This window comes from Brachycentrus maculatus, unplaced genomic scaffold (genome assembly GCF_059751285.1).
Source record: "Brachycentrus maculatus isolate JH-2025_06_01 unplaced genomic scaffold, ASM5975128v1 h1tg000005l, whole genome shotgun sequence".
NCBI lineage: Eukaryota > Metazoa > Arthropoda > Insecta > Trichoptera > Brachycentridae > Brachycentrus > Brachycentrus maculatus.
The window spans coordinates 622,861-638,817 of record NW_028280760.1 but is presented as its reverse complement, the minus strand read 5'-3'; the positions used below and the strand labels follow the sequence as shown (position 1 = coordinate 638,817).

Genomic DNA, 15,957 nt, shown 5'->3' with positions numbered 1-15,957 from the left:
ATATTATTTTAAAAAAAGATAATTATTTACAAACATTTTAGTTATTTTTATATTCTTATATGGAAATATTTAAAATAAAGGAAATTAAGAATAAATGCGATTTTTTTAAAAATATTTGACCACATATACTCATAAATAAAGAAGCATTTTAAAGACGCGAATATTTCTTTTAAAATGGGAACAATAAACGAAAATAGATCTGGACGTTTTCTTTTTGATTTTTTTAGGAGGCTAGATTTGTTTTTAAAATGTTTTCCCACGCCGTATTTGTGACAACAGTTTTACTTCGCAGATGAGAACAAAATGGGAAGCTTTATTTTCCTTAATTATATTTACAAAGAGACAATGATATAGTACCACAATGTGAAGGGATATTTCTAATGGTTAGTACCTAGATGGAAGATTACTTCCATAAAAAAGGGATTAGTGTCAGACTTGGAAAAAGGAAGAAAATATATACATATATATATATATATATATATATATATATATATATATATATATATATATATATATATATATATATATATATATATATATATATATATATATATATATATATATATATATATATATATATATATATATATATATATATATATATATATATATATATATATATATATATATATATATATATATATATATATATATATATATATATATATATATATATATATATATATATATATATATATATATATATATATATATATATATATATATATATATATATATATATATATATATATATATATATATATATATATATATATATATATATATATATATATATATATATATATATATATATATATATGAATATAAACATGTAAAACCATGCGGTAAATTGGAACCAAAACATTACAGTCACCGAATCTATATAAATAAAAATGTAATTGTTTTTTGTTCAAAGTGTATAATCTCCTAAATTAATTCACCGATTAGCTTAAAAAAACATTCCTTTCGAATACAGGGTAAAACTTTTCAACAGATCTGGTGATTTCAATGGCACTGCCATCTGTTGACTGTTATAGCGACACACGTAAAACTAAAAATTTCTTAGACAGACAGCGTACTTCTTGACAGGTACCGTCACCTAGCATTTAAAAAAAAAATATTGCATTATTAACAGATTTTAAATACTTTTATAATTTTATGACTGACGATAGCGTACGAAAACAAAAACACAAATGATTTTCTTTGTATAGGATACCTGATAAAAAAATCTGGTAATTAAGTTAGTCTCCTAGCTTTGTGGCTATATTATAAAGAGCACTTGAGTTAAGCTTTGCATATTAGAAACTTTCAGGATACGGTTTGAAAGGAATATCGACCACCTGCTGTAGGAAAAGCAGTATATCAAAGGGAGATTATGTTAGCCACTAGGGGTTATTTTGCTTTGCATGTTTTATTTTATTTGCTTTATAAAGGGTTTGACTTATTGTAAAACGTGCTCGAGGATGAAACTTTATCAAAAAATATGGATAAGCTTTTTCAGCTCAATATGTTGAAAAAAAAACGTATAAACCTTTGTACACCTTTATTCTCTCGTAATAATCTTAGCATCTTCCTGTTTTTTTTTTGTTAAAAAATTAATTAGGTATATGAATTTAAAAAAAAACTTAGATTTTATAAAATAATATAATTTGGAGTATCAATTAACCATACGGTTTTTGAAAGAGATTAATGTAGGTTTCGTATAAAATAGTGATAAATGAGGAAATTAAAAACAGGTAGATAATTTCGTATATTAAGGAAATATAGGTAAGGATAAATATATAGAAAGAGAGTAAATGCTACAACTACAGTGAATGGTGCACTGAATTCAGTTCGAGCAAATAAAAACCTATCAGCGAAAGCTAAACTGACGGTTCACAATAGAGTCCTGGTACCAACTCTAATGTATAGAAATGAATCATGGAAAAGGGAGAAAGTATATTAAATACAGTCGAAATGCGATCCCTAGAACGAATGTGAGACAAAACGATGTATGATAGATGTTCGAATAGTAAAATAAGCAAAAAATAACATTGAGTTAAGCATTATCGATAAAACGAAGAGAGGTGGAACGAATGAGTGAAAAAAAAATAAAACAAATAATGAGGCGAATATAGCGAGAAATAGAAGCAGAGGGAAAGCGAGGAAAACTTGACGCATGATCAAGTATGTCAAATACTTGAAAATGGTAAGATTAGGAGGCGTGGTGGTAAGTTAGCTTATATTCCCGCAAACATTTTTAAAAAATATCCAGGAAAATAAATATCGTTTTGTTTGTCAGTTGTGTTGAGAAAATAAATAAATCTTTCACGAATGTCGGATGTTAAAAAATGTCTATGAAAATATATGAATATATTGTTTCCTTAAAGCCGTTTGTTGTATAAAATGGACGAACGTTATCAAGATAGATAGCTTAAACCTAGACACATTACTTCATTTTCCTCTTTAAATCTTTTTATTCTGTGGAAAATTCTAGAGCCCCACCGCAAGAAATCTTGTCTCATCTACGAAATTCGATGCTTTGTTTTGCTTAACAGAATGTAGAATGAAGGAGGAAATAAATAATGCAACATACTCAGTAGAGGTTGGAACACAAAGGAGAAAGCAGAAAAATGTGACCTATTCCGATTTATTTTGAGTGTGCCCAAATCTTTGTTCATATAAATACGGAATTTACTCTAAATGAAGGATTTCTGCTAACTGTATTAATTATGTTTTGAATATTGAAAGCATTAACTCTGTGGATCATATTGATATATTATTTCGAGAAATAAAAATACTTTGTGTTCTGATCCACTCACATTTTTATGAACCAACTAGTTTCGGCAACGACCTGTTGCCCTCTTCAGGGTTTAATTTATTACCTATTAAGTAATAACATATTAAGTAATTACCTTTTAAGTAATAAATTAAACCCTGAACAGGGCAACAGGTTGTTGCCGAAACTAGTTGGTTAGTAAAAATGTGAGTGGATCAGAACACAAAGTATTTTTATTTCTCGAAATAATATATGTAATAATTTTTTTTTAAAGTTTTACTTGGTACGACTATTTCTTAAAATCTATTGTGATAAGTGTTTCGATGTATTCCGCATCATTTTCAAACACTTTTAAATTTGTCTATATTAATCAACAATATTTGTCTATTGGTAAGTTATATTTGAAAAATGCAATATAGTTTTAATTGAAGCATGATATAAACCAACTTCATTCCAAATTTTTTTTGGAGTATTTTTAAGCATGAATAGAGTGGTGAATATTACACAATGTATTAATTAATCACCTAACCCAACAGATGACAGGCTATAAGCCCTATAATTATCACCATATACTTACCTTAAAAAACTTCTTTATTTGTATCGAGATATCAATATAATATTAAATTACAAAATACCATGAAGCTACAAAAATATTTTTTTACTGATCACAAGTAAATTGTTTAAATATTACACTCTCCTTGTTATTTATCGTTAACTTTATGTTATACCACTCGAAATTTCTAATTAATGACTACCGGTTTCGAAATTCAGAATTTCGGTTTCTGAAAAAAACATTATTTCCGTAATTTTTTTGGTCTCAAGAACTTTGTTTAGCATGCAATAAAGTTGTAGAACCTACTTAAATTATCCATAAAATCATCAAAATTGGAAACTAGATTTAAAAGTGTAACTGTAGACTTACAAATACTACAATAGTAGACTGTAGACCTGGTGATGGAATGGTTATTCCGAAACCGATAGTCATGAAGTAGAGTTTTTAAGTGGTATTGTACAAAGTGAACGATGAATGTTACGGTGAGCATAAATTACCATACCACGAAGTTAACGATGCTTTTCACATACAAATATATTTTAAACACTATTTAGAAATGTCATTTTATTTAAAAATTCCCATCGATTTCTAAAAAAATATCTGTGTAACCTCTGTAGGCTAGATTAATTAATAATCGACCTTGTATTGTCATGAATTATTTATTTCCGATTGAGATTTATGGAATCAATTAATCTCAGGTGACTTAATTCATTCCTTTGAAATTGCTTATGAAGCATAAATGCTTGGTTCAGTAATTTAACGTGCAATTCATCTCTGCTTCTCGTATACAATTCAGCAATATTTTACAATTTATTTGAAATACTTAAGAAAACTGATCATCATTTTACTTGTCTATTTAATTTTTCATTATATTACTATAAATACATTCATGATTGGATTTAATTTCTTTATTCTTGTAAAAGTTTTTTCGTTTTTAGGACACTTTGATCGATACTATATATATATATATATATATATATATATATATATATATATATATATATATATATATATATATATATATATATATATATATATATATATATATATATATATATATATATATATATATATATATATATATATATAGATATATATATATATATATATAAATATAATAATAATAATAATAATAATAAAACCCTTATCCGCACCCCAATGGTGCATAAGGCGCTGCGTCATATAAACGCAGTGTTATCTTGATCGTTTACACATGAAGGAAAGGTGATCAGCCCTCCACTTCAGGTTTCAGTCTAGGGTAATATTGAATAAATATAACAGTGAAAAAATCACTTATATTTATTTTACCCCCCTTGGGAATCGAATCCGGGACCTCCAGAATGGTAGCCGAGCGTGCTGACCATTACACTACGGAGACGGACAAAATAAAAAATATATATATGTATATATATATATATATATATATATATATATATATATATATATATATATATATATATATATATATATATATATATATATATATATATATATATATATATATACAATATATATATATATGTATATATATATATATATATATATATATATATATATATATATATATATATATATATATATATATATAAATACACATAATTTTGAATTTCAGTACCTCAATTCTCTTAAAAGAGATTCAATGTTTGGATTAAGTTACATTTTTAGTTGTTAATAATCTTACCATATTTTATGACAACCGCTTCTTTAGTGCTGTTATTTATTTCGTCATAATAACATGTGAGATCGGCAATATAGTGCTGTACTGTCAGCTTCTCGCTATATATTACTTTTCGGGGGATGCCTACCGACGACACATATTTCGAGCTTTATTTTACTAACTCTCGAAGTTCACGAGGCTCCGAAGGCTCGCACAAGGAGGTGCTATAATCTCCCCCGAGAGCTTTATGCGAGCCTGTTTCCTCCTTACGCAGTACGCAGATGTCATTGTGGAACACTTTACTCCAGGCACAAATGGTCGTGGTGAATGCTGTATGAGATATATACTGTCGCTTTAGAGACATCACTTTTGTTAGGATACCATGTATGACAGAAATAGCGATTTGTATTGTGTCGTAGATATTTATGTTAGCAATTCTACATCCCGACCATATTAAACTTAGTAACGTTCTTTTCAATACATATTCGTGTTATACAGAATCTGTGTTTCATCAGATATTAAATATGAATATTCTGAATAATATACGCATGATTATGAAAAAATATTAACTTTATTTCGTAAAATAATCCGTAGCAGTCTTTCGTAAAAAATCCCTAAATAAAATTTATAATAATAAAAAACCTTGACTTTTTACATAAACCACAAATTACCGAATCTAGCTGTAAATAATTTTATTAATTGTTTTGGCAGTTACTTTGTGGTAATATCTATAAATTTTTCATTTCAGTTTTACTTGGTAAAAATATTTCTCTCTCTCTCTCTCTCTCTTTATTTTTTTTAAAAATGAATTGTGTAACGTGTTTAATGATGCGGAAAGCATCGAAACACGTGTCACTATAGAGTTTAAGAAAAAGTGGTATTTACCAAGTAAAACTGAAATTAAAAATAACTGTTAATATTTATTTTCAATTATTTTATTGTTGTTTTAAGAATAGTTCTTCTACGTTTTGAAGATTATAAATGTTTTGCGGTAAAGCATGTATATATTTCATACTTGTAAAAATTTATTTTAGTTTAGAATTGCTATGGAACTAGAGAAATAATGTTTTCTCTTGATAAATTAACGTCTTGGATAGCGTCCTTTATTTAGACAAACGACATTATTTTTCCACATAGTAAGGAAGAAAGAGATTTAGCAAAATGAGATATCGCTATCTCCATAACGGGAGTCAGCATTAATTTCTTTTTCACATTATGTCCTTCATAAAGAAGGATTATCTTTGGAATCATCGGAAAATAAATATTTCCCATTGAACTAAGGTTTTTTTTTCTAAAATATGAGATTGAATTGTGTTAATTTATCTGGTGATTTTCAAAAAATATTTTATCTCGGATTCACTCAATTCAGTTCTCGGTGTAATGAGAACACAGTGAATCAATACGCATGGACCATTTTTTATCAGTCGGTTCGTATTTTTTTATTTATTTGAAATTTATTGAAATTCATGAATTTGAACGTAAAACCTTGAAATTTGATTAAATTCCTTTTAAATAATTTTATATTTTTCTTAAGTATTCTCTCTATTATCATAATAACCTGCTGACAAACACAATATCAGGGCTGGAATAACAGTTAAAAGATAATTTTTTGAGTAAATTCTGTTTTAAAATTTTTAAATATTGTAAATTTCTTATATATGGAAATTTTTTACCACTTATGGATCTGTTTTACAGTTTAGTTATTTGTTTCCAAAACAAAAAATAATGAACAAAATTATTTAACACTAGCTTTAAAGCATGGAGAAGATTTTACATTGGTATACACTGAAATTTAGTTAATGCATTTTTGATAGTTGATGTCGAACATTCTTCTTTAAAATAAACATAATTCTTGGAAAATAGATTTAATATTTCAACTAAACACCATTTTGAGATTAGCCAGAGCAACTTGCGATTAAAAATAGGAGACCTTCATTCGGTCATAAAGTAAATCAATTTTTTACTGAGTTGGCGTCAAACCTGAGGCCTATTTCTATAACAATATGCCATAGAACTATTATATTATATATAAAATAATATTGTTGTTGAAAACTTGTATGTTGAAGGTCTATAGTTCACGTTTTTTGTGCGCCTCCGTAGTGTAATGGTCAGCACGCTCGGCCACCGTTCTGGAGGTCTCGGGTTCGATTCCCAGGAGGGGTCAAATAAATATAAGTGATTTTTTCACTCTTATATTTATTCAATATTACCTGAAGCGGAGGGCTGATCACCTTTCTCTTATGTGTCAACGATCAAAATAACACTGCGTTTATATCATGGAGTCCTTTATGCACCATTGGGGTGTGAAAATGGGTTTAAATGAAATAGTTAGCAAGTTAGTTAAAAAAATATATTTACGCAAATAAAATACGGTTGGATTCCTGATAAGAGGGAACTTGAACGGAGTGATGTGAATTTTTCCTTAGCCGCGTCCAATCTGCAACGACGCAACGATAATACAAGTAGAGACGCACTTTGTCCGCGTCGGAACGTCGGCGTCGGCGTCGGCGTCGGCTGTAAAGAATTAGAGTTCTAGCCGGTCACATTATTATGGAAATTTATATGAACACTTTCCATTCCGGGATACCGGGTGTAACGCGAGTTTTAATAAAAGACTACTAAAAGTGACAGGGATGTCTCGTGTCGGTTTGAATTTAATGAATCTTTTAGGGATTTTTTGCCCCTAAGCTTTTAAAATAATATTTTTATCTTCATTGTAAACCTCACGTTATTGTAAGGAACAGCATTATGAAAATGAATTAGCAGTACGTACCCGGGAATTTATGAATTATACATTGAATTTTTATATTCCCTGAGGCCTGTATTGTATTGTAGCTATGTGAAACGTTAAATTGTTACATTGATGGTAAAATATTTTTTTATTGTCTGCTTCGATGAATATAACATAATATTTTTGTCCTTTTTACAATAGATCTATTTATATGGTAGGTGATCACTACTATTCGTTTAATATACTTACTTAATATTATTATATTGATGAATTATTCATATAGTCTTAACAATATATTTTAAAAGTTAGTTTATTGATATGTTTACTAGCAACTGCGTACTTCTACTGCATCTCCTCATATATATGCTCCTGACCTGACCACTTTCAAGTATTTGGAATACTTGATCGTGCGAAGTTTTCCTCGGTCTTCCTCTGTTTCTTTTATTAACCTAAGTTTTCTTCAAAGTTTGTTTAGTAATTAAAATAATGATTTTGGGGAAATGTAAATAAATTAAACTATTATGCGGACAGATAAATAGTGTTCGTTATTTCTGATACAGAATTTCATTGCCGCACGTAAAAATTCTTTACTCTAACCATAAACGGGTAAATACTCATATTTGTAGTTCTGATTTTATTCGATACACGGATTTTTCACGGTGATTTCCCCCCAAGATACGATTCTAGCATTACATTTACGAAAGGTAGACCAATTGAAATGATATCAAAGGGAGATGAAAGAGGCGAAACATGTTCAGTGCTGAATGTAAAAATTGATTGAAACGGATAGGTGTAAAATTGTTATGAATATGAAAACGCGTCCTTGTTATATTGCTAATATAGTGAATTCACGTTTAAAAAAATATTTTCTGTGGTTCTTAGTGCATGTCTTCGAGTCAAACGAAAACGCATGTGATTAATATTTTCTTCAGTTGTGTGTGAATTGTGATATGGTAGTAACGTATATTATTGTGTTTGCATGATGGTGTAGTGATTGTCTTCACGAAGAGACGGGTACGTCTCGATTCCGGTAGACCAAAGTTTCGTTGATTGGTTATAACCGAACGTTTCTAATATTTTGTGGAAATTACTGATCACAGAGTAAATGCTTTAAATATTTAAAACATTTAAAGTAATTTTATGATAATTAATCTAATTCATTTATTATTTAATAAAGTTGCAAAAAATATTATAATTTAACTCATTTACAAGGTATTTCTACTTTTTACATATCTTATACTAATAACGCCGTGTCTCTCCAAAAAAGAGATTAATCTCGTTCAATAATTGTTCTAATAATAATTGTTCTTGGGGAGAGGGTCTTAATAATTAATGACTATTGTTTTTTTCTTTTTGTATTACATTATTTGTGTCCGTATGTTTAATTTTTAACTATGTTCTACAAAAAGCAATTAATTTATTTTTAGGAATTTTAATATCTTAAATTTTTTTAAATCTGTAGGGAGATTTTTTAAATATTTGGTTCCTAAATATTATTTTTAAAATTATTTGTTTTTGTAAAATTTCTTATTAAAATATTTAAAAATATTATCTCGTACATTACGAGGCGTCAGTAAAGTTGTATTTTTGACCAATATACAAACAGTACAAAATGGTTTTTGAATTCAGAATGATATATTTTACACATTTATCATATTTATGTCGAATCAGATCACGCGTTCCACCCTTCATTTCAGATATGAAATGAAATAGAAAGATAAATGAATGAGTTTTTTTATTGGTTAAGTATTTACTTCGAAGAATAACATGATTTAAATATAAAAATTAAACATAGCTTAAAACCACCATAGAGTTTATTTAGTTAAAATAAAAAATTTAAATCACCTTTATTAGAAAAGCTTCTATAAAACTGTTTTTTACAGAAGGAAAAGTTATAGAATTCATCATAAAATAAATACTTAATATGAAAAATGTATAATATTAAAATAAAAACAAGTGACTCAATTGTACAATCAAGAAGCATAATAATAATCAACATCCTGTGCAAGTTTTATACTGTGATTTCATTTAAATATATTTGCTCTAATCCGTGAGAACGCCAGTTTTCATTATTGCCCGTAGCTTCCTTCATAAAATGTGAACAAGACGAAAATTAGTGAACAAACTTTCTCAGATAAAACATCAAATTATCAAGGAATTGAGTATTAAAATATGCATCAACTTTTGATTCGGTTTGAGTTTTCCTTTGAACCGCAGCCCTTTGCCCTTCGCCCCTCCCCCTTGCGAAGCATCATGTGGACGACCTTAACTGCATTCAATATTCGCATAATTGTCGAGTTTCGGCGATTATACAACAGAATTTCATTAGTCCCCAAACTTGATTAATAGAAATCTAAATAAAGGAGGGAGGCGTGAAGTTATCTCGCCATCCTGGCCTTCAATACCGTGTTCGCCAAATCCGAAGGTGTTGATAGTTAATTAATATTTCTACTGTTGTGGTACTGACCTATTGGACTTGTACAAGTACAAAACAAAATAAATAATTCAAATAAATTTGAATAATATTTACGTCCATCGAAATTCAAATAAACAATTGGGTGAAGGTGTTGTCTACTCGCTAAAAGTTTTTAAACAAATATTTAAATACTTGAAAGTGGTCATGCACGAGGAGAGTATGAATGTGGAACAGGTGAATATTATTTGCTAAGATAGATTGAAATCGGGTTCTTTCCTCTTAGCCTACGCTAGCGGAGAAGCGCCGTGATGTTTAGGTAGTTTTATTTTGTATTTAGTATAATTATTTATTTTATTTTATTACAAAAGTAATGAACATTACATTATATTAAAAAAAAATACTTAATTAATACTACTATTTAGTGGTATTAACCAAGTATTTTTTTAATTAAAAATGGATAGGTTTTACCACAAAGTGACTGCCGAATTAATTTATAAAAACATTTAAAACATTATTTTATATATTAAAAGCATTGTTAACTTTGTAGTATGGTAATATAACACTCACAAAGTAAACGATGATAATACGGAGAATGTTTTTTTGAATATTGCAAAATATTATATTTATTTTACGGATATATGTAAATACGCTTTATAATTCATCAAAAGTAAAAAATATTTTTATGTTTCAATAATTATCATATTTTGTTCTAATTGTGCTATATTTTCGGATAAAAATCAGATTAATTTAACAGATACACATAGACAGGCATAGTAATATTATTTCGTAAACAATATGTTGTAATGGTCCTTTATGTTCCAGTTGATATGATCGCTTGTGGAAAGCTTAGTGAAACACAATTACTTCCAAATAAGTTGAATTTCCAATACAAACAAAAGCATCGATAATATGCACCATAACCCTAGAGTCAACAGCCATTTAATAATATGTTTAGTTTAATAACACTCTGTTTTATTCGTTCAATTTGCACATTATATTTAAGATTTATTAATAAAAGTGCTAATAAACCCATTAAGCCTAGAGTTCAAATGATTCGAGCACCAGAAATCTGTATATATGCTACTAATGACCTCTGTATATAAATACAAATAAAGAACCGCTAAAATTGTATGCATATATATAATTATTTATATTTATATATATATATATATATATATATATATATATATATATATATATATATATATATATATATATATATATATATATATATATATATATATATATATATATATATATATATATATATATATATATATATATATATATATATATATATATATATATATATATATATATATATATATATATATATATATATATATATATATATATATATATATATATATATATATATATATATATATATATATATATATATATATATATATATATATATATATATATATATATATATATATATATATATATATATATATATATATATATATATATATATATATATATATATATATATATATATATATATATATATATATATATATATATATATATATATATATATATATTATATATATATATATATAAATATATATATATATATATATATATATATATATATATATATATATATATATATATATATATATATATAAATATATATATATATATATATATATATATATAAATATATATATATATATATATATATATATATATATATATATATATATATATATACATATATATACACTTTTTTTCAATCAATTTTACCGATAATGCTTATCTCAGGCATATACGAGTATAATATAACAATTGGAACATTTTTCATACATCGTTTTGTCGTATATAAAATCATCTACCCGTTCATAAACATCCCAATTACTACTATTTCACATTGTGTGTGTGTGTGTGTGTGTGTGTGTGTGTGTGTGTGTGTGTGTGTGTGTGTGTGTGCGTTTGTTGTATTAATAATTAATAATTACTCACCTTAAAACTCTTCGATTGTTAATACGATGTCCAATAGGAGGAACGGTAGCCTGAAAAAAAATAGTGGCTAGTTATTAAATCTAGTATTGCATAGTTATATAAGTGCTAACTAACTAATTACGGTTATACTAAGAAATGTACGTAATTTAGATTATCTTATTATACAATTAATTGCCAATTAGAATACAACAATTCAACGGAAGGGGCGTATTTTGGTATCGCGTTCATATCCGATTCGCTCCAGTGTGAATTGAGTAGTCCCCTTGAAAAGCACATTATGTTAAAAAATTAGTTTTTCAATAGTGGCTTCAATTTTAAATTTTGACTTCCATATTTAATATGATCTGCCAAAACTTGTTAAGTTGTTAGGTTATAATAATATTTTACTTTTAGTGTAATTTAAATATATATTATTTCGAGAAATAAAAAATACTTTGTGTTCTCATCCACTCAACCAACTAGTTTCGGCAACAACCTGTAACGTAATAAATAAACCCTGAAGAGGGCAACAGGTTGTTGCTGAAACTAGTTGGTTAGTAAAAATGTGAGTGGATCAGAACACAAAGTATTTTTATTTATCGAAATAATATATCAATATGATCCACAAAGTTAATGCTTTCAATATTCAAAACATAATTTAAATATTTTTATAATTTAAATACTTTTCAAAAACTATGAAAAAGTCTAAATATCTCGTTTTTTATATAATTTTGAAACAATAATAAGCAAAAAAAGTGAAACATTTAAGACGATTATAACAATATGGAGAAAAAATATCTCGTGTAAAAAAGAGCAACCTATTCCTGACATTAGAGCCTGGAGACTGTTTGTGCGGTTCATATGCTTTAAATAGGTCGCAAGTAGGTAAGTAATGATAATTATTTCATAAATAATAATGTTCCTATTTCTTTGTTTTTTTTTACTATGGATTTTTTTGTACAACCTTTAACGTATGGAAGTGAAATGTAGGGTTACTTATTTATGGATGTAAGTAGACTGATGTAGTAAAAGTGCGATCACTCAGACAAATGTGTGGTTTCAGATAGCGAAATAAGAAAAACAATGCAAAACCGAAATATGCAATATCCATAAATAAAATAAAAGTTGAATGAAGGAAAATACAAGCTGAGGAAGAACAAAGAAAATTTGATTAGCCAAATACTTCAAATACATGTGCGTAGATAGGTCAGGAGTCAGAATAATCGCCGGTTAAATAACATTTGGTATGTGGAAATGCATAAATGAAGGTGTGAATAATACTTCCAAAGTCAGAATGGTGTGGCGTTCTATCTTCTTAAAGAAGATGGTAACTTAATAAACATGATTATAATTTTTTAATTAAGGTAACTTAGTAATTAATTAATTATAGTTATATATCATTTCTTGTGTTTCTAATGAATGCTTTTTAAAAAATTTATTCTGATTCTCCTTTTCTGTTTTTATTTTACGTATAATTTTAATAAATTAGAAGTATTAGTTCGTAAAATGTCATTGATTGGAATTTATTTTTCTTCTTTAATTTTTATCCGCCCCTAAAATGGTAAGGTCTATAGTGCGCCCTAATAGAATCGACACAGTGTTAACTTGATCATTAATTATGTGAAGGCGAGGTGATCAATCCTGCGTTCCGAACTTATGGATATAGGGAGTGGAATACATTTGATGGGTTGAGAATGACGTAAATGAAGGATTATGGTTGAAGAACATTACTGTAATGTAATTGTGTGTATTATTCTTTAGGGGCTACTGTTCATTCACTTGGCTTGTATATCACATAAGCTTGTACGAGTCCTCTTTGAACAGTTTTAAAAATTGATGTTTTTTTTGTTTTATGAAATTAATAAAAGTTCTGGCGTTTCTCTATATTTGAAAATAAAAACTAACGTTCTCTCTTTGTGAAAATAGCATTGAAATAAAAATTGATGTTTTATTAATTATCTGTGTTAAGAAATCCAGTTATTATTTGTCTTTTTGAATATTGAAAAAATAAATAACTTGTATTATATAAAACCACTTTTTGGTTCATCATTAATAACTCGACTGGTTTCGAGAAACACAAATTCATTTATCAGCAGTGAAAATACGAACTGATGATGAGAACATCTTTAGTTCACAAAACAAGTCGTGTTTACATTAATAAACTCAAAAGGTAGTATTACACCAGTCTTCATTTTTTTTTTTAATATTTTAATAATCCGATTTTTCTATAAAGTTAGTTCCAAATCAATACATAATATAATATTTGACCACGTAACAAAAAGTCCATATAAGTAAAAAGTAAAAGATTTTAGGTCTATCCTTTATTCTTTCCACATCCATTCAAATAAATAACCATCGCTCTATAACCAATGTGATTAAAATAAACGTAAACGCGGTTAAGTTTCTTTACTTTCAACGAAATTTCCAACAACAATAAATGAAAATCTGGAATGATTATATATTTTTCGCACTCTTTCTGAGCTTTTGCTTTACCCAGGGTTTTTTCGCTGTTAAAAATCAACATTAAAAACATTTATACAATATAATAACAAGAAGACAGTTATAAAAATGACCACCCAATCCCTAGCAAAAACGCATCTACTTCTAGGATTTAAGTTTCAAAATATAAAAAATGTTAAAATGTGAGAAAAACAATTAAATGACTTCTTCATATTTATTGAGATATTAATAAATATAATTCATATTTGAAAAACAAACTTTGTGATTTTCCATTTATAATTAAAATGTAACTTTGTTTTAAAATCACCATAAATATTTTATTATGGCTAAATTATAATTTCGACCGGTTTCGAAGCTAACCTGTAGTTATAATTAAGTTTTAATAAAATATTTATAGTGATTTTTAAACAAAGTTACATTTTAATAATATTAATAAATATTTTTAGTTAGTTAATTTAGTTGATATTAATTAATTGTAATTATTTGGTGAATCGTTGACATCACTAGTCAACCTCACGATGATAATAATATAATTTGAAATATTTATTAGAACTGACAGTATTGCTGTAATCCGCCAACCACAATAATAGCTACCGCGGCAGTCTACCTACCTGTATGAATCCATACATATATTTCGCATGTTAGCTTTTGAATCGTTACGCGCAATAATCGTCCTCCTGCTCTGTATGCCTAATGGGATACTTCTCACACCACATGCCTACCGCCCACCACTCTGCCACCACCCCCCACAACCCACGACCACCACCCACCCACAGCCCGCAACCACCACCCACTCAACTCCCAAAGCTTCAATCCTCAAAACACCTTTTGACTGCTCTGCATACGTTTTCGAATTTCCTAGGAGCATTAATTCATTTAAATGCAACTTACAAGTGAATACTTTTTTTTTACAAATTCATCAATAAAAAAAATCGAACTTTTCATGATCGCTAATTTGCATTCTACAACAAAAATAGTAAAAAAAAATTGTATGTCAGTTTCATAAATATTTTTCGTACCGATGAAACAATTTTGACCAAAATAAAGTATGAAACGCATATCGATTACCACATATCGCTCATCTTCAATATGTCATTCTTCATATTTTATATCGGTATTACATATGATTCTTAGGTGATTTTAGGACGTGAAACAATATTATTTTATCTCATATTAGACTGGAATTGATAAAAGGTAAATAAATAGTATTAACTTGGACTAAAAAGAAAACTGAATTTGAACTAAAATAAATTATCATTTTAAAGGCTGAAAGCACAAAGAATGTCGGGAACTTGTAGAATTTTTATGATTTTTCTCACAGTCGTTAAAAATCTCGATAAACAATGCGAATCAGGTTACATTGGTTGGTGATTTGCATTTTATTTTTGGTACACCAGTCCTTTTTAAATAGAAAAACGAGTTTTACTCAAAA

General features: G+C 27.2%; 1 protein-coding gene across 1 annotated transcript in view; it reads right to left on the bottom strand.

Annotated features, from left to right (window-relative positions):
* The window catches only part of LOC148313770 (uncharacterized), a 133,963-nt gene that overhangs the window by 81,498 nt on the left and 36,508 nt on the right, over positions 1–15,957 (bottom strand). Inside the window, exon 2 of the mRNA XM_088278376.1 lies at positions 12,087–12,136. The gene's annotated coding sequence lies outside the window, so the exon portion shown is untranslated. The remainder of the gene's footprint in view (positions 1–12,086; positions 12,137–15,957) is intronic.